The sequence below is a fragment of the Acanthaster planci genome, linkage group LG02 (assembly GCF_054643075.1).
Source record: "Acanthaster planci isolate LZ-2023a linkage group LG02, COTS_SCS, whole genome shotgun sequence".
Lineage (NCBI taxonomy): Eukaryota > Metazoa > Echinodermata > Asteroidea > Valvatida > Acanthasteridae > Acanthaster > Acanthaster planci.
In genome coordinates, this window is record NC_141778.1 from 19,056,636 (window position 1) to 19,083,112 (window position 26,477).

Below are 26,477 nucleotides of genomic sequence, written 5' to 3' on the forward strand. Positions count from 1 at the left end.
ATTTTTTCTCGCACTCCCCCCCTTCGGCATAAATCCCTCCCACTTTTTGATGTGAGGGCATGGACTCACCCCCCCACACACACACTTTTTCATGGTCAGAAAAGAAAAGAAGATTTTGAAGACTTTTTCAGGCTTCCCAATAACCAAAATGTATTCCATAGGACTTTTGAAATTTTAAGATTACCAGGCTCTGAGACAAAAAAGGGTAAATATGGGGAAAATAATAATAAAAAAAAATAACTGAAGTAAGTTCACCAATACATGTACCATTGTAAACAATGTATGTCATGGTTAATGTTTCATCATCGTTTCCACTAGTTTGCAAAAATGAGACATTAAACAGATCTCTGGCCTGACCGCCCCCCCTGGAAATATTTCTGGATCCGCCCCTGATCACAGATGTACATCTGTATCATGAACATCACCCCCATACAGTGCTGCATGGTGTCATCACCCCCTCTCCTCCCACAAATTTTCGTGGCCAGGCAAGTTATCCCCCACCACAATTCCCTATCCCCTAATTTTTCAGCACAAATTCAGCAATTTCCCGCCTTTTCTCTCCCCCTTTAGTCTATTTTTCACATTTCTTCCGGGGAGGGGGAGCTTGCTCTCTCCCCTGCGACGCCCATGACTGTCCTACCTATTACGGCTTAGAGTAATTTTGACCCTATAAATCGCCTATCACCCATATTCAAATGTTTAAAATGGCGGTTTGTAGGATCCAAGTTATTCATACTACCTGTGATTACAGATTGAACCTTTTTTTAGGGCAAAATCCCAGCCTTGTGAATTTTCCATTGTTATTCAATCAAACCCTTCTAATATTATAGGCATAATTAAGGAAGAAAGCATAAGATTTGGGAAATACAGAGCAAGATATATAATTTGAATTTTATCAATTATAAAACACATTCAGGCATTTATTTTTTCAAATGTGCGCGCCGTCACACTCGGCCCAAATTGTCCCCCACCTAAATCACGTTAAAATACGACTTTTCACGCAGCAGGCGCTCCGCAGAGAGAGAGTTCACAGTCCCTGGTAACCATTGAATGAACTTTGTACTGCAATTCTGATCCAATTTAGTCGTGGGTACCAGTTGATTCAAAATCACACGTGGTTGGAACTCCGGACAGAATTTCCTAAAAAAGCGACCAGGAAATTTCGGTTAGGCACGCAGTTGAGACTTGAAAAATTCATCTGCTGATGCGTGAGATGGTGAGTAAAATCTGAAGTTTTCATAGCTGTGTTTAAATATTTTTAAAGTATAAAGAATATCTAAACGCAGTAGCCCAGTTTCTGGACAAACTTAAACCGCTTCGATGTGTTGAAACGTCTAATGAGGCTTGCAGTGGCATGAATAGAGGCCCATTATGTGGTGCATCCTGTAAAGATAATGTAGCACGTTTTAATTTGTCTTCAATCATTAAGACAGTGTCATGGTTTAAGTTCAAACTGCACAGAATAAAATTGAAAATATGCATCCATAATTGCCCTGAGTGGAGTTACAATGCATGACACTAATCGAGGTGACTCGTTTCAAAATGAGAAATAACAATTTTAGTCAGGTTTTTAGACTTGGTAAAATCGTACATCAGATTAAAGCTCTTGATATGAGCAATGTAGGAGTAAAAAAAAAGTTGAAATTTGTGCTCCATTCAGACTTCAGAGGTAGCATCTTAATTTATGCCCAGTGAATGGAACTGTTCTGATGAAGTTCTTGGGCTTCTGATGCATTTTGGTGTTCCTTTTTTACCTTAAGCATCCTGTTGCCAATAAGGAAACAAAATATATTTTCACAAAACAACTCACCGAGATAAGTTGGGGAGTTGATGTCCTCTTTCATATCAGACAGATCATGTTTGTGAAAAGATTGTAGGGCTTTGATCTTTCGGGGAAGTAACGGTGTAAACGACCATATACATGTACATATATTTGAGTATTTAATTAAACAGTTGCAAATGACCACATTTTGCTCAGTGTTCCTATATGATAACCGTTCAAAGGTAATGATTCCAAATAACCCTAACATTCCCAAATCCTCCCATTTCAATATGATTTCACATACACCCTAGGGAATTAGGGTAAAAAAAATTGTGTGCATGTTACTAAAGAAAGTGCAATTTAGGCCCAGAAGACGAAATGCCTGGTCTGTGATGATGTTGCGAATTAAGCTGAGGAAAAACGTATTTTCCAACCCAGTTACTACAAACCCAATAGTACCACGTGAACCTTCTTATACAAAAAAAATTTAATGAAAGCAATGTTCCCATATTTGAAATAAATTCCTCAGGTGCAGGCACCATGTTGTACTCAACCATTCAACTCCAGTTTTAAGGTCTGCCTATTGACTAGACATGAAAACAGGTTGCATCCCTTTATTTCTTTGGTCGAGGCCGAGCTTAGCCTTATGTACCAAACTCTTACATCCTTTTCCAACCATTAGAAATGATTGGACATGATGTTGCATCTGTTTCCTACAACTCGTATTCTATTTTTCTTTGCTCCAGACCAAGGCCTTATGTACCAAACTCTTGTGTCCCTTTCCAACCATTGGAAATGATTGGACGTGATATTGCATCTTTTTCTTAAAACTCGTATTCTATTTTTCTTTGGTCCATACCAAGGCCTAACTGTGTGAACCAAACTCGTGCATCCCTTTCCAACCACTGGCATCCTTTTTTTCCTGTGCCTATCTTGCATATGCGATGGCCTATGTACATTGTACCTTCATTCTCATAACCGTTTTCTCAACTCACAGTCCTTTTTCTTGGACCTTCTTGCATATATTATGTACTAAAATAAGCCATTTGCGAGTTAAATTTGAATAAAATCTTGTGCACTTACATGTAGTTATCTGACTGCACATAAACATAATGATTTGAATTCCCCAGACCAAAGACACTGTTGCTATCCATGTACCTCATGATTCAGGGCAAGCTTTTGCATAGCGACCACCAACTCTGGAATGGACTGGTTCCTTTGTACCCTTCTTATCCATTAAGAACCGTGTATTGCAAGGTGTCTCTTATGTAACTAAGCAAAAGCTTGCCCCGAATCACGAGGTATGGCAACAGTGGTTGAAGTAAGGAGAATTCAAGTTGTTATGTTCACGTAGATTTAAAGAACTCAGTGTACCAGATTTGGGTCAAAGTTAACTTGCAAAAGACTTATTTCTGCATCCCTTGTTGATGACTCATGATCGCATCTCTTTTTCTGAATTTTTTTCTATATACACATCTTCAGCCAATGTTGTTCCACCACTGGGAAAAGGCCTCTCCCAAACTGTGCCAAGTACTTCTGTTCTGTGTATACATGTACATCTTTGCCAGGTTGTTGATCCCAGGTGGCAAACCTTCTGATATTCCTATCTTTCTCAAGGTCTGCCACTTTTTTTTTAAAGAGAGAAGTTGTCATTCTGAATTGTGATTTTGCCTCATCTTTCATCTTTTATTCTGCCTTGGTGTACAGCCTATTTCTATTGTAGCCTTTTTGCTGATACTAATTCGTCATTGATTTTGTTTTAATTCCCAAACATGTATGTGTTTGGCATCTCCTCTTGCATCCAAGTATCATCTGTTCATGCTTCTTTGGCTTTTAAATTTTTTCTGTGCTTTTCTTTTCTCAGATATCATGTTTTGCTTCCACATGCCATGGATGGCAAAACACACTGGTGGAACAGTTTCCTTTTTAAACAGTTTAAACGGTATATATGTACATGCTGAAGGCTGCCGACCTCACTTTCATTCTCCTTTTGATTTCTTGGTTCTAGTTACCATCCGGCCAAATGTCTCTTCCAAGATACCTTCCTACCTTCCATACGCTATTTAAACATTCTCGCTTTTCTTCTCTTTTCCTTTTTTTTTTTTTTAGGTAACATGCCCTTTTTCTTGGGGCTGCCATTTCATATACTATGAACTGAATTCTTGCATCATTGCATCCCTTTTTGACAGTTTGCATCCCTTTCTTGGGCCTACCCTGTATGTACTCTCCACTAAATTCTTGATTCTTTTATTTGCTTTGTTTTTTCTTTTGCCCACCTTGCGTAGGCTGCATTTGAAATTCCTGTATCTTTTTGGCAACTTCTATTCTTTTTTTCCTGACCTTGTGTGTACAATTAACTTAATTCTTCCATAACTTGTTCTTGGGCCTCCTTTGCATAAACCTCCCACATGTACTAGGCCTAAGTACCTGCATCCCTTTTTTATGACTGCCATCCTACTTTTCTTGGGCCTACCTTGCATTATTCATAATTTCCAACTTGTGCCTTTCTTATGTGTAGTCTCTATTAAATTCTTGTATCCCTTTTTGATGATTAACATCTTTGTTTTTTCCCCACTTTACGTTCTGTATTCAAAATTCCCTCACCACTCCTAGGACAACTTGCATTCCATTTTCCACTTTCATTTGTTTTTTGGAGGGGGCCTAAATATACTGTCATGCTATATTTTTACTAGCCCCCTTACGATTTCCATCTCTTTTTTCTTGGACCTACCTTGCATACATGTATACCTCATACTTAACTCTCACAACTCATACCCCCTTTTCTTGCAATTGCCTGGCATATACTCGGCCCTAAGTTCTCTTTCCCATTTTTGACTCACATCCTTATTTCTTGGGTCAGCCTGGCAAACACTCTGTCCTGAATCCGAGCATCCCTTTTTTGACTCAGATCCCTTTTTCTTAGGTCTGCCTGGTGTATACTCTGTCCTAAATTCTTGCATCCCTTTTTGACTCGCATTCTCATTTCTTGGGTCTGCCTGGCATATACTCTGTCCTGAATCCAAACATCCCTTTTTTGACTCACATCCCATGTTTTTTAGGTCTGCCTGGCATATACTATATCCTAAATTCTTGTATCCCTTTTTGACTCACATTCTCATTTCTTGGGTCTGCCTGGCATATACTCTGTCCTGAATCCAGACATCCCTTTTTTGATTCACATTCTCATTTCTTGGGTCTGCCTGGCATATACTCTGTCCTAAATTCTTGCATCCCTTCTTGACTCACATTCTCATTTCTTGGGTCTGCCTGGCATATACTATATCCTAAATTCTTGTATCCCTTTTTAACTCACATTCTTATTTCTTGGGTCTGCCTGGCATATACCCTGTCCTGAATCCGAACATCCCTTTTTTGACTCGCATCCCTTTTTCTTAGATCTGCTTGGCATATACTCTCTCCTGAAACCGAACATCTCTTTTTTGACTCACATCCCCTTTTTTTTAGGTCAGCCTGGCATATACTATATCTTAAATTCTTGTAGGCCTATCCCTTTTTAACTCACATTCTTATTTCATGGGTCTGCCTGGCATATACTCTCTCCTAAATTCTTTGTCCCTTTTTTGACTCACATCCTTATTTCGTGGGTCAGCCTTGCATATACTGTTAACAGAATTCTTCTTTTTTATGACATATCACATCCCTTTTTCTTGGGCCCACGTACCTTGCGTATATACAATGAATGTACACAATTCATTCATTCCCTTCTGGGACACTCATTCCTTTTTCTTGTGCCTGTTCTGTGTATAGTATGCAATAAATTCTGGCACCCCATACATCTGTTTTGGAGCCTACATTGCATAGACTCATATTCTTAATTCTTGGATCACTTATTGACAGTGTAAATGTATTTTTACAAGAAATATGAGACAACTGGTGTTACTTTGAAAATTGTACTGTTGCCAAATCCACGCAGTAGATAATACAGTGGAATGTCGCTATAACAAACAAGACAAGATCCACACAAAATGTTCGGTATAGCGGTCTTCGGTATCCCTAACTCCCTGGGTTCTTGCGCTAGAAAGCATACTGAACCTAACAAAATCCAACAGATACATGTACTTGTACATGCAGATCACTGTACCAAACCTGATAAACTCCAACAGAATGACTCTGTTGGAGTTTGTATGATATTGGATAGAGTGGTCTATACCATATAGGGTGACTTGCACTGCAGCAGTACCAAACCTGACAGAATCAAGCATGGTCCAACAATTGGTACAGAAAGCCAGACACTGCACACAATGAACCCTGTGTGTTACTACTCACACAAAATCAGTACCAAACCTGCGAAAACCTGCTGTTGGAGTATGGCAGGTTTGGAGTAATTAGGGATAGCAGTTTTCAGTCATGGCCACAGGCACCTGTTCTGAATTCCAACCCATAGTTCACACGTGTATCGGTTCACCCCACAAAAGGCTTCAGAATGTGGATTTGAACACAAAATCTAAACTCAAAATAGGTAAATAAATGAAAAAAAAAGAAAAAAACCCATTTTTTTATGATGTTTACAACTCAATTGTTGTTGTTGTAGTGGTAGAATGGCACATATGGTGCATGTGATGTGCCCTTTGTGCCACGAACATCAAATTATGCATCAATTAGTCAGAATCAGGGTTGAATATATTACATGTACATATATGTGCATAAAAACAGACTTAAGTGCAACTCCAGGGCTATGACTCTACTGTGGGTAGGCAAGAATTCAAGGGATTGATACTTGAACATATCCATTAAAAAGGATGGGGAAACAGGTAACGGCGGGGAGGAGGGAAGAGAAGATGATATGCCAAACACAAGGTGTCAAAAGTGCCCTGTAGGCCGGGCCATGTCCCCTGCAATTTAAGGGCCTGAGCCCCGCCAGTAGATTCACAGACCTGTACCACCTGTAGGTGATGACGGCTAACACCATGTCCTGCCAACTACCCATGCAACCCCTCCTCAAGAGCATATGCAATACCATGTAAACCATTGAAGTACGTCAAAGCATAGACTTAAATATCAGTGTTACAGTTGCTGACATACTTGATAACGTGATGACAGAATTGTTTATTCCCAAGAAGTTGGGTGAAATTTATTTGTGCTTCTGAGAGTCCAGTAGATTTTTGGAGAATTTTTCTTTGGGTGTCATATTCATGGCATTTCAGGAGAAAATGTTCCACATTGTCAGTGCATTTGCAGACATCACAAACACCATTTGGATGTTACCCTATCTTATGAAGAAAGTTATTAAAGCCTCCAGAGATGCCATTTTTCCGATTTTAATCAGAAATCCGACTTTTTGGTATTTTTTCCCCCAAATCTGATTTTTTTTACATTTCTCCCTTCAATGTTTTTAACATTGACAGAATTAAATGAAGAAGAAAAGACTGGAAGCAAATCTATGATGCGCACGTATCCTGTGCCACGCGACTAGGTACTTAATCTTAAGCATAGTCGTCAGTATAGAGTGCTTACATCAGTCATATTGTGGCACAAAATATGAAGGACAGCGTTGAGTGGTGTCGTCAGTGACTGGAAATACGTTGAAATATTGACCTTTAACGCGTACTAGCTCGATGCATGCTCATGCCTCACGTGCGATGCATGAACTTACACAACAAACGTACATTGTACTGTGCGTTGGATGATCAACACGTGGATCGACTTTATATTCGAGGGCCGACAAAATGCAGCATCAGAATTGAGGATCTTCATGATATTGAAAGAGAAGTCAAGGACAAATTTCAGTGGAAATGGCTCGAAGAAAAGGATAACAATCAGAGTGTGAAATTGCGGTCGCACATTGGACATTTTCCGACTCCGAGCACTTATTGTGTTTGTTCGAACAAAATAAAAAATGCTCAGACAAATTGTCCGACCAACATATCAATAACAGCTCTTAAAATATCAACACAATATTTGGGATTATGGTGTCCGATTTATTATTAGTTTTGTGTTAGAATTACGCCACGACATTAATCAGGGCTGATCGCTCATCACCGGCCCATGTCACCTAGCGCCATGCACAGACATGAAATTGCCCTTACAATCCTTTGCGTGCTGTTACAGTGATGAAAACATGTGCGCAAAACTCTATGCATTAAACGTAGCTGCTCTGGTTCCCGCCGTACTGCACCCATGAAAAAGAATGCGTCATGTACAATGTAAATGCAGCAATCAGTACCAGTCTGTACTGTACATAACCACTCTTAATCAGCCGTACACGTCAGGCCGGAAAGACATCGATTGCTATGTTGCAAGAAGTTTTCTGCAAGTTAATTCACAGAACTTGGTCTCTTATTTATGTATGTAATTTCTGTGTTAATGAGAAAGTTGAGGTTGTTCTGCTCATTTTAGCGCTAGCTGGTCTAGATGCATCATGCATGCTTACCACGCAATACACCGACATTGTTGGCCAATTTGCCATTATGGTTGCCGTCGTGATTGCCTGAATTGTTCATAATTTTCTTGTGAAATTTTTACATAGATTAAGACACTTTTTGAGATATTTTTGGAAGCTTTCACAACATTGCCCCCAAACAAAAAAAAATGTTCAGACCTACCGATCCAATTTTTGAGAGGTATGCACAGCACAACTACAACTACATGTATTTTTTGGCCTAATAAAAGACTGCATGATGTATGCAGTAGGCAACAGTTAAATAAATGTTAGCAAGCGTTGATTGATCAAGCAAATTTATGACATGGCCTGCCTGATCGGGCAAACTAAAAAAAAGTTTGTATCTTTTTGAGTGAAAAACAGCAGGCTGGCCTACATGTAGGCTGCATTTCATTTCTGTGATTGACCAGCGATGATCAAGAAAGAACTTTTTGGTTTTTATTGGCGACTACACAATGAAGATGCACGTTGTGTACATGTACATGCACGCAGACCCATGCGAAGCGCTGTGGATATGTTGATTTTCAAATTTTTTTGGCATAGGCTAGTGGCATCTCTGAGCCTCTGTGTTTAACCAAAGCCTGTGCATGATCACTTCATGAGCCTATGTCATCATTCCCCAGTTTATGAAGGAGAAGGAAACCTTATTGTACGTATTATTCTCAGTGGTATTAGGTTAGGAATAGTTTTAGCCTATCTTTGTTTAAGTTGTTCTTTTAGAGTATGATTAATTTCATTGACCAACAGAGGAATGGAGTGATTGATATTGTTTGTATGACTAACATGTTTTGCAGTCTGGTTGGCCTTTTTATTCCCAGGAATACCGCAATATGGCTGGGGATCCATTCAAATTTGACAATATTTCCTTGGTTATGAATATTGATCATGATGTGGCGTATATCACAGTCAATTTTATGTTCCGGGAATGGTTTGGAGATCACTTGCAGAGCACGGAGGCAATCACTAAAAAATACAGGTTTATAAAGTTTGACGTCTTCTGTCCATTCCAGTGCTAAAAGTATGGCAAAGATCTCGGCAATGAAAACAGAAGGCCCATTATTAAGGCAGTATTTTTTTAGAGTAATTGAGCTGAGCAATGCAGATCCCACAGCCGACCGCATCTTTGGTATAGTCACGTGAACCATCAGTGTATATCTGTAGGGAGTTACTCCTTGTGCCATGAATAATTTTGTAACAAATATTTCTTTTATTGTGAGTGTTGTCATTATCAGCTACACAAGAGAAAATTTCTGTAGAGACGGGAGCTTTATCACAACACCAGAAAGGAAAAGGATTATTTGGGGGAAAGTAGTAAATTGGTGCTGAGATATTCTAGCTTCGTATGGGGTTCTATGTTGTAAGTCCGACCATTTCTTTTCAAAATAATGCTTTTGCCAGTTATCAAGATTGAAGTGATTGTTGGGGTGGTTGAGATGGGCTTTTATCTTAGTTGTATACAAGTTGCTGAGAAACTGTTGCCGGAGGGATGAAAGAGGTTCTCCATATTTGATTTGTAGTTTATAGAGCAGCGTACTCTGCATGGCTCCTGTACAAATCTTCTGGGCTTGGTATTGGACACTGTCAAGCTTTTGTTTAAGTGTGGACGAGGCCAAATCAAAGGTTTACTGTCGTACTCCAAGATGGGTTTTATGAGTGCAGAGTATAATGGATGGAGTATTTTGCAGTGAGCACCCTAGGAGTTACCGCTGACACATCTGAGGCTGTTCAGTCTTTCATAATTCTGCCGTAAATGCCCAAAGATTGAAGTTTGATCACGATGCCTTTGCGCCATTACATATCATAGGCTTTTTTGATGTCCAAAAAGACAGCAAAAGGTACTTCCTTTGTTCATGGCACGGGCTTTGTTGATAGATGATTCCAAGTTAATAATGTGGTCCTTTGTACTTCTTCCCTTCCGAAAACCACTTTGACAGTTATTTAGGAGATTCCAGGTTTCCAGGTACCATAAGAGAGGGTTGTTAACCATGCGCTCCATGATTTTACACAAAGTGGACGTAAGTGCAATGGGTCTGTAGGAAAGTGGATTTGAGGGTATTTTTCCAGGTTTAAATAGGGGAATCAGAATGGTGTCTTTCCATTGTTTTGGATATCGAGATGTGTGCCAGATCATATTACAGAAAAAATAAGGAGGTTTTTGCGTATTTTAGTGGGAAACTGTTTGATGACTGTATTACTAATTCCATCTTTTCCTGGAGAAGTACATTTAGGTCTCAACAGGTCTCTTCCGCTTCCCTCTGACAAATACTTTGTTCCGAATTTTTTTAGTGTTGAAGTTGATTTCATTACAGAAGTTTTCCCAGTCTTTTCTTTTGGCTTTATCAATAATTCTTTTGGCAATGATACTGGCCTTTTTGTAAGCTATGAGGTCTGATGATAATCGAGATTTTCTAAGGTTTTTCAGGGCTTTTTATTTGCAATAGCTTCTTTGCAATCCTTGTCCCACCATGAGGCAGGGGTTTTACAGTGGTTAGGGTTAGTTTGGGGGATTGATTTACTCATGGCATTATCAAGTTGTTGAATAAAACTATCATAAATATTCTCAATATTATCAGAAGTACTGGGTTCAGAAATATATTGATTACAAGCAATACAGAATTTGTTCCAGTTGGCTTTTTTATAGGACCACCTGGGGACGAAGTTAGCTGGGTTCTTACAATGGAGTAGTTAATTTCCGTAATGACAGGGCAATGATCACTTCCCCACGTGTCATTGGTGACTCCTCAGTTGCACTTTGGAGCTAATTCAGGTGATACAAAGGTGACATCTAAGCAGGAAAGAGTGCCTTGAGAAGAATTATCTCTAGTCCCTTTTCCAGAGTTTATGCAAACTAAACCAAAGTCAGCTAGGACGTCGTCCAGGATCTGGCCATTACGATCTAGTGTAGAACTCCCCCACAGAGGGTTATGACTGTTAAGATCTCCACACACTATATACATGTAAGTGGGTTTATATACATGTACTTGAAGATCTCTCTAAACAGATTAGCATCAAGTCTATTTCAAGGGTTGTATATGCTGATCACATTGATTTTATTACGATATTTATCGTAAAGTTCACCAATTTAGTGCTCTGTAGGGCCATTGGATCCTAATAAGTATTTAAGGGCTAAACCATATTTAACGAGGAAGGCGCAACCTCCCCCTCCTTTTATAGAGTCAGTGTTCTTCCTGTCATTGCGGTAAATATCATAGTCAGATAAAGTAAAAGTCTTTTCTTCCTTGAACCAAGTTTTCTGGATACAAATGAGATTAGGCCATAGATTAATGGTTTTTTAAATTCTTTATTATAGGCTGAATCGTGCGTTCCACTGCAAAATGAGAAAAAATGAGGATGTCTTATTTGGTTTTCCATGGGGTGTCTGATGGGAGCTGGAGTTTTCAACTGAATGATTGACATTGGTTGGGGTCATAGTGTTAGCCTTGGCTTTGTTATGGGATGATCTATGACCTGATGAATTCCTGGTTCTTGCCGGGGATGCAAGCTGTGAATTTGTTGCTTGCTTTTTTGTTTGGCCTTAGGAGCATCCACAAGTTGAGTAATGTGGCTAACGAGTTCCTCAACAGCTGACATTCTTTCTTCCTTGTTTTTAACGGTATCCCAGATTTGCATGGCGCCAATGAGTAGTTCCGTCACGTATTGTTCCTTGCAGATACATCGTTCCTGTTCTGTTTACGTTTCTGTGGTTTGGTCACTTTAAGTACTAGATTACTTGAATGTTTTTACAGATTTTTGGGCCGAGACAACCTTGGTGATGTTGTATTTGATAGCTCAATGGTTAGAAGCGCTGATAGCAGGTCGTTGAGTCGGGTTGTTTTCATTAACTAGGTGTGGGCTGTGTGATTGAGTCAGGTCTGATGGAGATGTCCGTTTTTATTGTTTTTGCCGCTTCAGCGTAAGAAATGTTGTAGGATTCCCTGAAGCCTTGGAGTTTCTTCTCCTACCAGATTGTGTTGCAACCTGCATATGCTGATGAGTGGCTTTCCCCGCATCTGCAGCATTTGACATTATCCCTTTGTTTACAGTCCTCAAAAGTATGGGGTTCCCCGCACCAGACAACCTACTAGTGACACTGACTATACTGCTTGTGGCAAGCAGGGCACTAGTCTGCCGTATGTGCCATTAATCTACAACACCACCAGACACATCGTGTTGAGCTTCTATAGTTTTGGGCAGTGTGGCCTAATCTTTGACAGTTGAAACAGCGGATGACTGGTGGGGTGTATTGCTTAACTGAGAAGTATTCGTACCCTGAGTTTGTACTTTAGTTTGCATATTTGGAGTACTGAACGTTAGGAAGACTGACAACTTTTTTCTAGTTTTTCATCTCTTCACATGAGTCTTTTGGCTTCATTGACCCCTTGTATTTTGCATGCTAATTTTATTTCTTCTTCGGGTATTTCTGTACTAATCCCTGTTATGACTCCCTTACTCTGAGTTTCCGATTTGGTGTATTCAGTTTGAACTGTCCATTGATCGAGCTGGGTTGAGGTTTTCAGTTTTCTTGTTGTGCTGGTGTATGGCAACGAACTGTTATTCCACCTTGGCTGTTTTTGACACGCTCTTAATGTAGTCTTTTCCTTCCTTATTTAGGACAAGTTTTACATCTGGAGAGTTAATTATAATTAGTGTAGGTTGAGTCTTTGTTGACTTTGGTTCTTGGTTCTGTATATCGCCGTTTCGAAGGAATTTCATTTGGAGTATCATACTCCAAATCCAAGTAGACATCACTGTAACTTATGCTTGCTTTTGAGTGCTTTCTGTTCAGTTTTGGTATCGACGAAATGTCAGGCAAGCATAGTTGAAAACGATTGAAGCGTAAGATATTTATCAAAGATCTCTTTGAGTCAAGTAACAAGTGTTAGTGTTAGCTGTGGGCATAGATTCCTGTTTTGGTGGTTTTTAAAGCTCAAATCTTCCTGCTTTAGGCCTATAGTGATTGCCGTGCAAGATTTTCTCACAGTGTCCAGAGTCGCTAGTATTACATAGAATACATGCATACAGTTCTGGGCCAGTCTACATGTCCTCCTGTGGATGTGACACACGCACATTACATGTGATGCACACAACCCACTAACGTTGCAGACTGCACCGGGTGTTGGCCGTTGTTCCGTTGTGAGTGCGATTTTCCCCAGCGTTGAGTTATTTATCAGTGAATTTTAAATAGGTTTCTTATATTTAAAACAAATTGTAATGTTTGGTTAAAATGCTCAGAAAAATAGGGAGCCAAGGGGGATGTTCAGTATTTCCAAATGTTCGGTGTAGTGGTGTTCATTATAGACCTTTTTCCTGTGATTTTGCAATCGTGCTGGACCGTGATATGTTGTGATGTAATGAGTGATGATAGTGTTGTGATGGTAATCTACTCATTCAAGATAAACTGGTCAAGCATGCAGCGTTCGCACGTGCACTTGTATGTGGATGAAGCTGCCGGTAGGAATATACATGTAGGCGATCACCATGGCCACAGCGGTTCCCACTTAGTGGTATTGTTTACATTTAGCACAATACAGTCACATGGGTGAAAATGGTCTATAGCGATGTTCCACTGTACGTGTATTGACAACAAACTCTTGGCCACTCTTGATGAAGAGCACCAGTTGGTGATTTTGGCTTTCCAAGGCCAAATTTCTTGCAAAATCAATTGCTTCCTCCACACTGTCTGACATTATGCACGTTGTATAAACATAGAGGCACAGGTAGGGGTAAAATTGCATGTTGTACACGTACATACAGAAACTATGGGTAGCGCGCAGAGTTGTTTCCACCCCCCCCCAAGTCAAATCAGGCAGAGGAATTGTTTTGTACTGTTCCGTGGATGGCAAGGTATATATGTATGTTGAAATCACATGACAAACATGAACTTTGTCTCACACTGGTTGCTACTGCTATGCTAAATTGCAAGAATTGTAATGGATTATAGCAGAAATGCCAACTTGTACGATTTAGGCGTAATTTTGACGATTTGTTTAGTCCATTTACGACCTGGCCAATCATTGGCCAGGTTTGGCCAGGAGCCAATCGTCAGCACAGAAACCACAGTGGATACAACCAACCATAATTTTCCAACTTTTTTTATTTAAAAGAAGATAGTAATGTTACTTGGAATTGTAATTTGCATTCAACCATCCTTGTACTGTTTACATACACTTACATGTGAATTTTCATGTACTTTTATGCACACAATATTTTGACAGCCTTTTGTGACCATCAGTCTGACTGTATGTAATGCCCTAAGATTTGCTTAGGAAACTCAAGGCCAACTGGTCTTGCCACTCAAAAAGTTAACATTTTGGTCCGGTAGTGATATTCCCATGGGACTTGAAAGTAAATCTCAGTTTCTTTAGAATTTTAGGGACTGCTCTGACACATGTACAAGTACACCACTACACGTAAAACGAATTACGTACATGTCATCAGGAACCTGTCAAATTCTACCCTGATCCACTATAATTTCTCTGTCCATTTGACCCAAGTGTACCATGTTGTTCGTTCAAGTGGTTTGTTTGATAAACAAGTTTTGAATGAAATGGCTTACTGCTGAAATTGCCAACAATTTATGTGCCCTAATTTTCATTTTACATATAACTCTTTGATCCTATCAGTTTTTATCAGCAAGTTGAAAAAGTTTTATTTTCTTATTAACAGTGCATAGGAGGGTTAAAAAAAGACTTTCTTTTCTGTCTTTATCCAAACCTTAGCATCCTTTCTCCTACATGAATTTCTCCCACCCATGTTTATTTGTTGGCCTTCTGACGGTCACTCTTTCCAGGAAAGGAATCTCCAATTTTTTCAAGATATAGCTACATAACAAAACTCAGTTAGCTATGTTGGAAGTGCATACATCATGCAGCAGTGTTTGACTGGTTACCACTGTACACCAAAAGTCCCAAAGTTATCGTAGAATGACAGGAACCAGTGTCTGTTCTGTATGTGACTAGTTTCAACAGGTCAAGTTTGACATTAAAAAATATACTGAATATTAGTTAGAGAAAGAAAAATCTTTTCTGAGAGGTGTTTTTCAATTTCAGGTATTTATTTTGAGGTTTTACATGTACTATATTTGCTTGAAGCAGCACAGCATACATGAAGCATGCTTGTACAAGATTTTCTGCCACAGAATGTGTTCATTTTATTGAAGGCTCGTATTGCGATAGCCCACTTCTTCAATCCACATAGAAAATTGAGCAAGATTTAAGAAAAACATTTAAGCTACATGTACAGGGTGTATTTTTTAAAGGCAGGAGCCACTTAATTTTTCTGAAGAATGAAACAATACCGTCAACCCTAACCTATGAAGTACATGTATGTGTAAATGAACTGTAACATGCAATATTCTTTTTCTGTTTTTTGCTGGGGGGTAGATAAAAGGCATTTTTCCATTTAAGATGATAAAATTGTTGAGAATAGGCTCGGTGTAAGTTGTATGAACTAGTCACCACTCAGCAGACAAAGAGGCTGGGCTGACCCCCTAGCTGCTATTGGCTAAATGTGTGCAGTGCCTTGCACAGACTGTTTGGGTTTGTACACATTCAGAAAAAAAAAACCGGTGTGAGGATTCCACAGCATTTCATGCAAAAACTAGCTCAAATAGGATGCCAGTGGTCAGTATAAAGTGGCCTCTCGTGCGCACACAAGAAAGTTCATGTAAAATTAGCCTTGATGTTCGTAAAATGGTTGTTGACTTTAAGTTCTTGCTTTTCCCATGCTTACAGATTTCACGACACGAGTCAACACAAGTCCACTTGCTACCACTTCAGAGTGGAGAGTTCCATGAAACGAAGACTAGGTCTACATGTGAGTGTACTTCAACATGTAAAGCTGCAGCAATGGCACTAACAGTGGTCAAAGTGCGTTGGAGGACGGATCTTTGGTCAACCCAGTACATCGTACATGCTGCCGTGATGACTACAAGCAGAGACATCCACACAGCATGCATTGCACCGTGGACAGGCCAAGACTTCAGTTGGCACAACTGACTACCATGCAATATCCACCATCAACAGTTCATGAAAGTTGCTCTATGTATGGACATATACATGTACATGTATGTGTCTGCTGTGTGTAGCAGCTCATTGATTGCTGAAGGATGAACCGCACTTACATAAACATCATTGCAGTCCAGTCCTGTTTCCTTCACACCACAGGGAATAAGGCTTGTTTAATTGCAGGACACCATTGAATCTTCAGCTGTGCATCAAGTAATTGAAGACTTGAGCTATCCAGGAAATCCTCACTCAGAGCGCCCCTCATTTGCTCTCTGCTGAATGACCTGAGCCGCATCTGTAGTTGGCAGTGCATCAGTCAAACCTCTGAGAGGTTATATGACACATTTACCGCCTAGACATCATTGGAATCCACATCACCAGTGCACCAACTCATTATAATCCCAAAGACTTCAACAGAACATAATTGAGTCATGGGACATCACTGCAATACTGCACTGCAAACTGGAAGCTTGAAGACCTGAGTTTTGTGATCCATCATCCTCTGTTGCATGAGTCCGCCACACCAACAGTGCTTCAAGGAAGTGACCCCTAAGGACTCAAGTGATTAGCCATTCTTTGTGTCATGTTTAAAAGGGATCACTAGAGGCCACTGCATCAGCAATGCACGTGCTACTTGACTCCTTATTACACGCTGGAGACCTGATCCCAAGTACCTCGTTCTGAGCTCATGACCTACATTTTGTATTCAGTTGCTGTAAATTTTTTTCCAAGCTACATGTACATGAACCAACTTTCATCCAAGCCATAGCCCGAGACCGACTCATTGGATGTGCATAAACAATTCAAGCCATCATTCCCCAAAGCTATTAAATGAGACTTCAGATACATGTATCATGCATGACTCACAGATTTGCTGAAACGAACATGCATATACATTGTACATACAAAACGTCTGGAATGTATGTGAGGCCGCTGTAGTTGAGTTGACCCATTTGAAAGCCATCTTCCAGCTTGAGACTGCTCACAGTATGCATGACACATCACCACTGGATGTGCCATCAGCCAATCACACCTGATGACATGTACATGTAAATCCATCCACCTTCAACCAAGGATTTCTTTTATCCAGTTGAGCCTCCCTCAATCATATCAGATGCTACTTTCACCTGTGACTGTTGAGGGGTGCACTGCCTGCCCCCTGGTGGGTCCACCGTGAACTCCTGTACCTGACACCACTGAACATCCAGTGAATTACGTTGAGATTTGACATCCTGGTGGCCTTTGGCAAGAAGAGGTTGCCCACTGTCATGTTGATGACATCAATACAAGGACACTGAACGATGCATTCTGATGGACATTCACTGTTGAGGGGTGCACTGCCTGCCCCCTGGTGGGTCCACCATGAACTCCTGTACCTGACACCACTCACTGAACATCCAGTGAATTACCTGAGATTTGACATCCTGGTGGCCTTTGGCAAGAAGAGGTTGCCCACTGTCATGTTGATGACATCAATACAAGGACACTGAACGATGCATTCTGATGGACATTTACTGTTGAGGGGTGCACTGCCTGCCCCCTGGTGGGTCCACCGTGAACTCCTGTACCTGACACCACTCACTGAACATCCAGTGAATTACCTGAGATTTGACATCCTGGTGGCCTTTGGCAAGAAGAGGTTGCCCACTGTCATGTTGATGACATCAATACAAGGACACTGAACGATGCGGGAGTGATGGACATTCAAACTCTGAACTGTTTGATAAAACATTTTTGGCGCAACAGAACCAGGCCTCACAGAATACTTTCTTTATTAATGTGTTGCAGTCATGAAGTTTTAAAAATTTGTTTAAAGACATAAAAAACGTCCTAATCAGAGACATACGTATGTCTTTGATGAACAAAATGTACATGCATGGAAGAAAATATGGAATGGGTTTCTGAAGACATATTTCAATTTTTGCATCCTGCTCTTCCAGAATTTCAAATTAGTCATGTAATGGATAAAATAGTAACCAGATAAAAATTCCAAAGATTCCATGAAACTGCAAAGTAACAAGCAAAAACAAGCAATTCTGTGAGGGCTGGTAAAGTCCATGATACAGTTTAAGATCATTGAGTAATGCCTGTTAGGTGCTGGGTACTGGATTGGATCTGCACATATTTCAATAGCAAAACTGCGTTCAATATAAGCCAATAATTTTGATAGAATATGTACATTACATGTATCCAAATCAAAATCACATGTGATGGTTTGTTGTGCTTGGTAAGCAGTCTGTGTGCTCTATCAGCGAAGTATTTGTGTTCGAAGTGTTTTAACATTGAACATTTCTGGTCTCGGTACAAAACCCAGTGAAAGACACAACTTTTCCAAATTTGTTCTGAATACCCATAACTATAAGCAGATGCAATAGAAGTTAATACAGTGTGCAACTGACCAGTCTGGTACCCAGCATTCCAAGTATAATCAGTACTGGCACATTATTTAAAAGTGATGAAAGGTGCTGTACAGTTTGGGTCTTCTCAGGTAGAGTTAAACTTTATTCTTGTAGTTCATGTAATTACAGTAACAAAGCCTGATCATCTACCATAGTCTTTCCTAGCCAATGTTTCCACTCAGTTCATTATTTGTTGTGAAGTGCTACAAAAACTCAAATTTTGCAAGAGGAATTTAAAGTTATTCAGAAATAAGAGTTTGCTAAACACATACATGTTGTTGAGTAATTTAAAGTACGTAAGGCAAGCTGTCCTTACAAGACTTTGAAAAGTTCATCAGTTTGTTCAAAATAATTCGCATTACCACTTGTAAAGCCATCTTTAGAATATAAAGCTATATGCACCGGCATTTAATTGATCAAGGTAGCAAAATTACCACATGTATTACCACTTGTACAGCCATCTTTGGAATCTGAAATGATTTAAATCCAGCTGAGTCTTGCTGTAAGTTCATGCCAGTACTGATTATACATCCTTAAGCCTATTTTAACATCAATTTATCAATTTCCTTGACCAACAGGCAAACTCAAATCTCTCGAAGCACCCTAGCGCATACAAGTCCCCCCTGGTGTGGGCTGTGTGTTCCCCGTCCACAGGCACCGACAGGTTCCGGTGAGTTGCCTTGCTGCATAACTTGTGATCGGTTTGTTCAAGATGTGTTACAACTCTCAGATCATTAAATGCTGGGGTTGGCAGCAACATGGTAAGGATTGTGTTAATTCTGACAATCAGTTTATCTTTCTACAAAGCAGATGCCTGTATTCAACACTCCTGGCATTGCAGATAGGGAACATTTCTTGCATCTACTGTGGAACTGCTCACTTGGTATTTAAGAAGTTCATTACATTGAGGTATTTGATCTAATTGAATGAAGCATTTACGTATGGATACCTTCTGTTGGTTTTCTCTGATGTTTTTGGATGTTTGCAGATTTGAGGCAGTTTTCTTGGTCCCATTAGTGGATAACTTTCATTGTGTGAACTCTAAAACTTCCAAGCCATTTGTTGTGTTGCTATGTTTCATAGTTAGTTTCTATGCAGTGATTAGTCAGAGAAAAAAGTTAACCTGTGTTGACTGCGATTTAAACGTGTTCGAAGTGATGATAATAAAAGTAATAATGAGCATTTATAAAGCCCACAAATCCATCTGAGAAATAGATCATGGCGCAACAAAATTAAAAGTAAATTATTGCAGTTAAATATAGGGAAAAAATAGATTTGTTACAAACTAGCGCTGTAAGCAAAGTGATGAGCTGCATCTCAGTAGAATTAGATGTGAACTACTTTTGAAATCTTTGGAAAGAAAAACAAACGTGTTGCTTCCTTGCAAAACCCAAACATTGAGGCAAAAGAAGTTGCAGTCAATATTCAAAAATTCAAGGTAAAGAACTTTTTTCTATTGTACAAACAGTGTCTTAAAGTCATTGGAAAATGAAACAAATGGAATCTAAATCATCACTGCAAGTACTTACACTGATGAAATAAGCCTAACAATCATGTCATTGTCTCAGTCTTGGCCTTGTAAAAATTTGCAGAAAATCAGATATTATCCATTTCAATAATTTTGGTCTGTTGAAACACATAGCTATTGATGTCTGCAGGAGCCCACACAGCTGAGAATAGAACAGGGATCAAGCAAAGGGAATGTACAGGAGCCAAACTCTTGAAACTGCCTTTGAAAAGTCCTGGTGTGCTAGAAAGGAAGAACTGTGTTGCTAGACTGCTTGGTGGATGATGTACCCGGGTCATTCACTCTGATAGTTAGGGGGAGGGATTGCAGATTTGTTCCTAATTTTTCGTAGGCTTGGAATTTCAGAAAAAGAGATTTTTGGAAAATACACACAAAGTAAAAGTTCAGAGTCCTCAGTTGACTCATCTTACTGTGTGGCCCATAGACAAAGTGAAGCTCTTGATATGTAGAGACAGAAAATGAAATTGGTTTTTCAGTTCAACAAATTCAAAATGGCCATTTGAAATTAGAAACTAAATGGCAAGTGTATGTGGTGCATTTTGTTGAAAGAGGAATCATTTGGTACACTTTAAGTTGCTGTTCAATTCACTTGAAGTTTGTGAATTCTTCAATACTGTGTGTAAAACGACCTCATTTCAGGAGACCAGAAAATCTACACTGTACACAGATCAACAAAATCATTTAGATGTTGGGGAAAGAAGGAATGTAAAACTTAGTTATCAAAACAGGAACATACGCGTTTTCCTCTCCCTCAATGCGGAGTGAATGGCATTGGGGATGAAGTGGCTGTCTGCTTATTGGTATCCTTCACAGAAACTGTGGCATTAGGCACAGGGGGCCTGTCCTGGCTACAAGGTCCATGGTAAGTTTAATTGAAGTTTGTAGAATTAATTCATGCACTGTGTAGACATCCTCATGTGTTGCTTGATAAACCCAAGGTACATCTCATGGCTAGGAGTGGTACGCTGGCTGCATAGACAAACACAGTATTGCACAGATAGTCTTCAATCTACGGCAATACCAGTACACTTGGTCAAGGCATTGACAAATGGCGTTAAAATTGATGCTGGAAAGTTAGCAAATACTTGGTGGCCTGATTTGGGGCCAGTTTGCTCCAGTGCTGACAGTCAAAACACGTCAACATGAATGTGGCAGTCATAAAAGCATGCATTTATTCAGTTACAAGTTACATGGATAAGTCAGCTGTGACCGGGTTGGATCCAAAGTCGCTTTTGTTCTTATACATGTACCTGGAGGCTGTTCAGTCTAATTGCTGCTAGTGTTGCTATCTGTGATGTCTGAAGCCTTTTTATGGTAGCCAGACACTCACACACCTCTTGTCACAGATTTGGGGATTATTTAGTCCCATTGTTGGCTGGAAGTGTAGAATTGCAGTGGTAATTGACCTCAAAGATGTCCTTTTTTGGTTAGAGCACTAAATTAATGAGGCGTAGTTGTCTTAATCTTGCATGGCCTCAAATGCAAATGGATTCTCAATGGTAGAAGAAAGTAGACCTTTCAAATTGTGCTCTTTCCTAACGAGGGATTATTGATTCTAAAGCAGCACAGCAAAAGCAGGCCTGGGTGCATTCCAGCTGACTTTATGGATAACATGTATGAAATGCAGAGTCCAAAAATGAATGTCCTTGTTTATGATCCCCAAAGTTCCAGGTCAGGCCTGCACCAACTTCATGCAGTTGGACCGCTATTCTTGTGTTCTCTTGAACTGCAGTCACTATAGTGATTTACCTTCAGAAAGCCAGTCTAAATTTGATTTATGCATAAACATAGCCTTGTCAATGCCTTGATCAAGTTAAATGTTCTTGCTTTTTAAAGTCCAGTTTAAGCATAGATTTTCCAAAAAAAAAACAAGACCAAAACAATATTGTTCCCAATGTTGTGGAAGGTTTTCAGCATTTTCAGTTGTTACAAAGGCACTTTTGCGCAGTTAAAAATGGCGGGAATATTTAAGGGGATACCTTCTACCAAAATCATCTCCTGAGGTTGTTCAGTGTGTGACTTTTAATCAAGGACGCATGAACTTGTAGTCCTTAACCAGTAGGTCTTCCCATGTCAAATGTAGTTGGAAGATCCTGACCTGCCACAGTGTGTACTACCAAACTAAGTTTATTTTAAGTCTATTTCAGACATGGGTGGAAATCCCAGGGAGGGACACGTCCCCCCACGAAGTTGGTATTGGGGAACACAATGTCGAATGTCCCCTTCATGTTTTAAGCAAAACAAAATGCTGAAGGATTTGATGTATCGAGGATTTGCCCTGTTGAGTTTTTATAAATGGAATAAGATAATAAACACGATGGGCACAAGAAAGTGTAAATTGATGTCCCCCCCCACAACCAAGGAGAGATTTCCGCCCTTGATTTCAGGCTATATTCTTCAGTATAAGAAAGAAGCAGTTTTTGCTCGCAAGAAGAAAACGCACATGGAAGCAATCTTAGATGACATGTAGTTTGAATTGACACCCTGTACATACTGCGACAAAATCCCATCTATTGATTTGCTTTCAAAACCTTCCTGACAGATTCTTACCTGGGTCATTGATCAAGGATGGTTTTTAGTGGAATTTTTCAACCTTCAGTATATTAACTGCCAGCTACATTTTTATACTCTGATAAAACTTCTTAGCCTCAGATTGCTACAGTGGTCAATGTAATGTTTTGGCACTAAGTTAGAATTGCAGGGACAATAAAGGAACAAAAACTCCAATGTTACCTGGTATTGCCTTGGATTGAAGACTATCACGCTCCATGCATTAATTTTAGATCGTCATTTGGGTTTTTTAATTTAAAGAAGTTGTTTTTATTTTGTCAGACACTTCCACACCGCCACATTTCAAAGGTCAAACACCTGATCATCCTCAGTAGAATGGATATAAATTGATTAATGTTAAGGAAATGTCAGTGTTGACATTACAAGATAAACCATAGTGTACATCAGCCCTAACCCCCTAGGGTGTACATGTATGTAAAATGAACTTAAAATGGAGGATCTAGGACTGTTAGGGTTTGTGGGAATGTTCATCTGAATTCAATTACTGGACAAGAAATAGATTCTTTTACCATTCAAAAATAAATGTCAAACAACTCATAGATTACCTAATCTCCTAGAATTACAAAATTTGTACTTGCAAATAGGTGCCCCGAAATATACTTATCTGAGGTTATTTTCTTTAAAAATTTGTGAACTACTGGACACAGAGTGGTCTCTGTGTCACATTCTCCAGTGAAAACATGCAAACACAGCGTACTTGTGAATTAAACAAATTTCAGAAATGGTCCAGTCTTCAAATTATACTTGTGAACACTGAATGCTATGTGAACTGTTCATTGCTTAGTGTTCTAGGTTCAAATACAAAGTTACCGTCAGTAATTCATCAACTTATTTATTTTCCAACCCAAAACTCTTCAAATGAAGCTGTTTTTCCTTTAATAAGAATCTCTTGGCACATAGCATAAAGCATTGGCCGTTGCAAAAGTTTTTCAAGTTGCACATATGCATGTTTGCTTGTGTAGAAGATTTCATCCAGAAATTTGTCAGTCGAAAAGACACTGAAGACTGATATCAATGGGGGGGGGGGAAATCAGCAAATGTTTTGGGTCTAGAGTAGTATCACAAAAATGTATTTATATTGGGCGAGTCATCAACTTTGTTCAGCAGTTCTGGTTCTGTTGACTACAGAGGATGATTGGGTGTTTGGGTGAATTTTTTCCTGTTAAAAAATAATTCACATGAATTTAGATCATTGTCCAAAGTCAAATAACTTAAGCAGGCTCCAGGAATATCCACAATTGCTGATGTTTGACAACAGAGAGATACGCTTAGTTGTTTAAAAAAAATGAAAGGGGAAAAAGAGAAATTGGTGAACAGTTTGTGCGCTTGGCATCCATTTCAGTACTTTTTTCTCTGATGTGGTCTCTCTGAGAACTATTTAGAATTTATTTGGTTTCGGAAAACATCCGCCACAGTTCTCATTTTACTGCCATTACGACAGAGAATTTGTTGAAATACTTTTGAAACTTTTTGCCTCAAAAGGAGCAATCTAACTGTAAAGTGTGTTTTCAAGTAACTGTGCAGAAGTCACCTTTGAACCTTCCGGTCTATGTATTGCGCACATTATCCCATATAGTTCATCATTTGTTCATCAATGTGTGCAAATCCACTTGAGAACCTTGAGATTATTTGTCACTATTGATGCACAGGTGTTCAGTGCAGAAATCTCTGCGTTTCAAAATTCAAAAGGTCTCATTCCACTTTCAATTTGCAACAAAATGCCAAAATACTGACTTTTGTAAGTCACTTGAACAATATGTTTGTGATATTTCCTGCCACAACCTCACATTTTGCGAGATTCGGAGGCACTACCGTGTAGCGATATATGCTACGACAGGCCATGCACCATGTATGAGTTATTGCAACAGCACGAGACAGTTAGTACCAAATTACTGTCTTCTTAATTTCCAATTTGTTAAAAACACTTTTGTGTTTAGACCAACTTGCTTGTTCATTGTCGAAATGCCAGGTTTAAGCTAGTCGAAGCTGAAAGACTGGTTAGGTTGTACTTAATGCCATTTGTAGAAAACTGTTGGCGAGGTCATAAAATGTACTTCATGTCAGCTTTCACTGGCTTATTGTACAGGCAATTGTGGATTGTTGTGGATCCTGTTTAGGTAAGCGTGTGAGCATGTGCAATATCTGTAAATATGTAGACCAGTGTACACAAAATTGCCATGAGAATGTACAGGTTTATGACAGCAACACATGAGGATGTAGTCATAAAGTGCGTGAATTAATGAAAACTTCAATTAAATTTAGCATGGAGTACAGGACAGGCTAACCCCGTGTCATCAGATGCCATAGTTTCTACAGATACCAACATGCAGACTGCTACCACATCATCCACCGAGTCACAGAGCAAGACGGATACAAGGGCACATCAGGACTTCAACTAAAGAAAACAAAACTTACTGCACAAATCATGCAAGGGAAAAAACAACTTTGGATTGCTGTGCGATGATGTTGCAAACGCATATGGAAAATCTAACCAAAGACACATCTGCCATTGTTGGCATATTTTGGTTCAGCCACATGCTTCTGGCGAGTGCTGAGAGTTTGGCAGTTGTGTGGGGACCAGACTCTGCCCAAAAGTTGGGATGAGTTTGAAAAAATACCTGCGTTATTGAATGATCTATGGTGTCAAAGGGCTCATTTCAGTTTGAAAACAAAAAAACTGGTACAAGTGCAAAACATGGTTCAAAAAGTGGAAATATTAACGAAACTTACGATTTAATCCTTGTGCAGTTTTGGACAATTCAGTTTTTAGAAAGTCGTGTTCTAAAACCACAAGAAATCCTGAAAACTAAATGCCTTGTATTGAGACAATGACAAAGTTCTTGTAATGGCTGCTTTAAACATCCTTTTCAGTGGTCAGTGAACTGTTTTCCAAAATAGAACTTGATTTAGACTGGTTTTGAAAGGAAGCACTTTATAACAGAATTCATACGAAGTTTTAAAAAACAGTCTCAAACAAGTTATTTGTTGTTGAGAAACACAAAACTTTTCTTCCAAAAAGGATGAGGGATGCATTTTATCACTGTATAAAACAAAACAAACCCAATTTTTTTAAAAACTCTTGGAAATGGTCTTGCCTCGTGTTTATTCCCATTTGACCTCAAGTGGTACTGTAAATGAGGTCATACAAACTAATCCTTTTTTTAATTGGTAGTGAACACGTCTAAGCAAAGACTACAGTTAATTTACAATTGCAAGAAGTCTGCCTCACAAGAGCGGAGAAAAAAACTAGTAAACGATGGAACATGTTGATATCACAAATGGCTTGGTTTTTAGGAGTTTAACTTTGGAAGTTCATCTGCAGTTTGGGGTCAGCATTACAGGCCTTATTTTTTAGTAAACATCAAATAGCATCGGACAAAATTAGCAGAATGTAACCATTTCGTTAATGCTACTTTTATTTAGATTGAATCCTACGATGCAATTGTGAACATTCTACAAATATCCAATTGAGGCCGTTGCGCTTAGATGTGAGAGTGTTCCATTATTTGCAATCACTGTGGAGTTGTTGAAATACATTAACATCTGCTGCATAGAAAGCAAACTGATTGTTGGAGTTAATACAATCCTTGCTATGTTGCAGTCAACTTTATGCATTTGTGATCAGGGGAGTTTATACACATCAAGAACAACTGATCACTAGTTAATGCAGTGGGCAACTTGCTGGACCTGTTGGTGTCTGTGGGCGGGGAACACGCAGCCCACACCAGGGGGGACTTGTATGCGCTAGGGTGCTTTTTTTTTGGTCACGCGTCTCAAGTTCAAGTTCAGTGTCAAGTTCAAGTTTAACGTC

General features: G+C 39.4%; 1 long non-coding RNA gene across 1 annotated transcript; it reads left to right on the forward strand.

Annotated features, from left to right (window-relative positions):
- Window positions 1-1,053: 1,053 nt before the first annotated feature.
- On the forward strand, window positions 1,054-26,429 carry LOC147799987 (uncharacterized). The gene is made up of 2 exons (XR_015424354.1): window positions 1,054-1,216; window positions 15,896-26,429. It is a non-coding gene; the product is annotated as an uncharacterized LOC147799987 (long non-coding RNA).
- The last annotated feature ends 48 nt before the right edge of the window (window positions 26,430-26,477 follow it).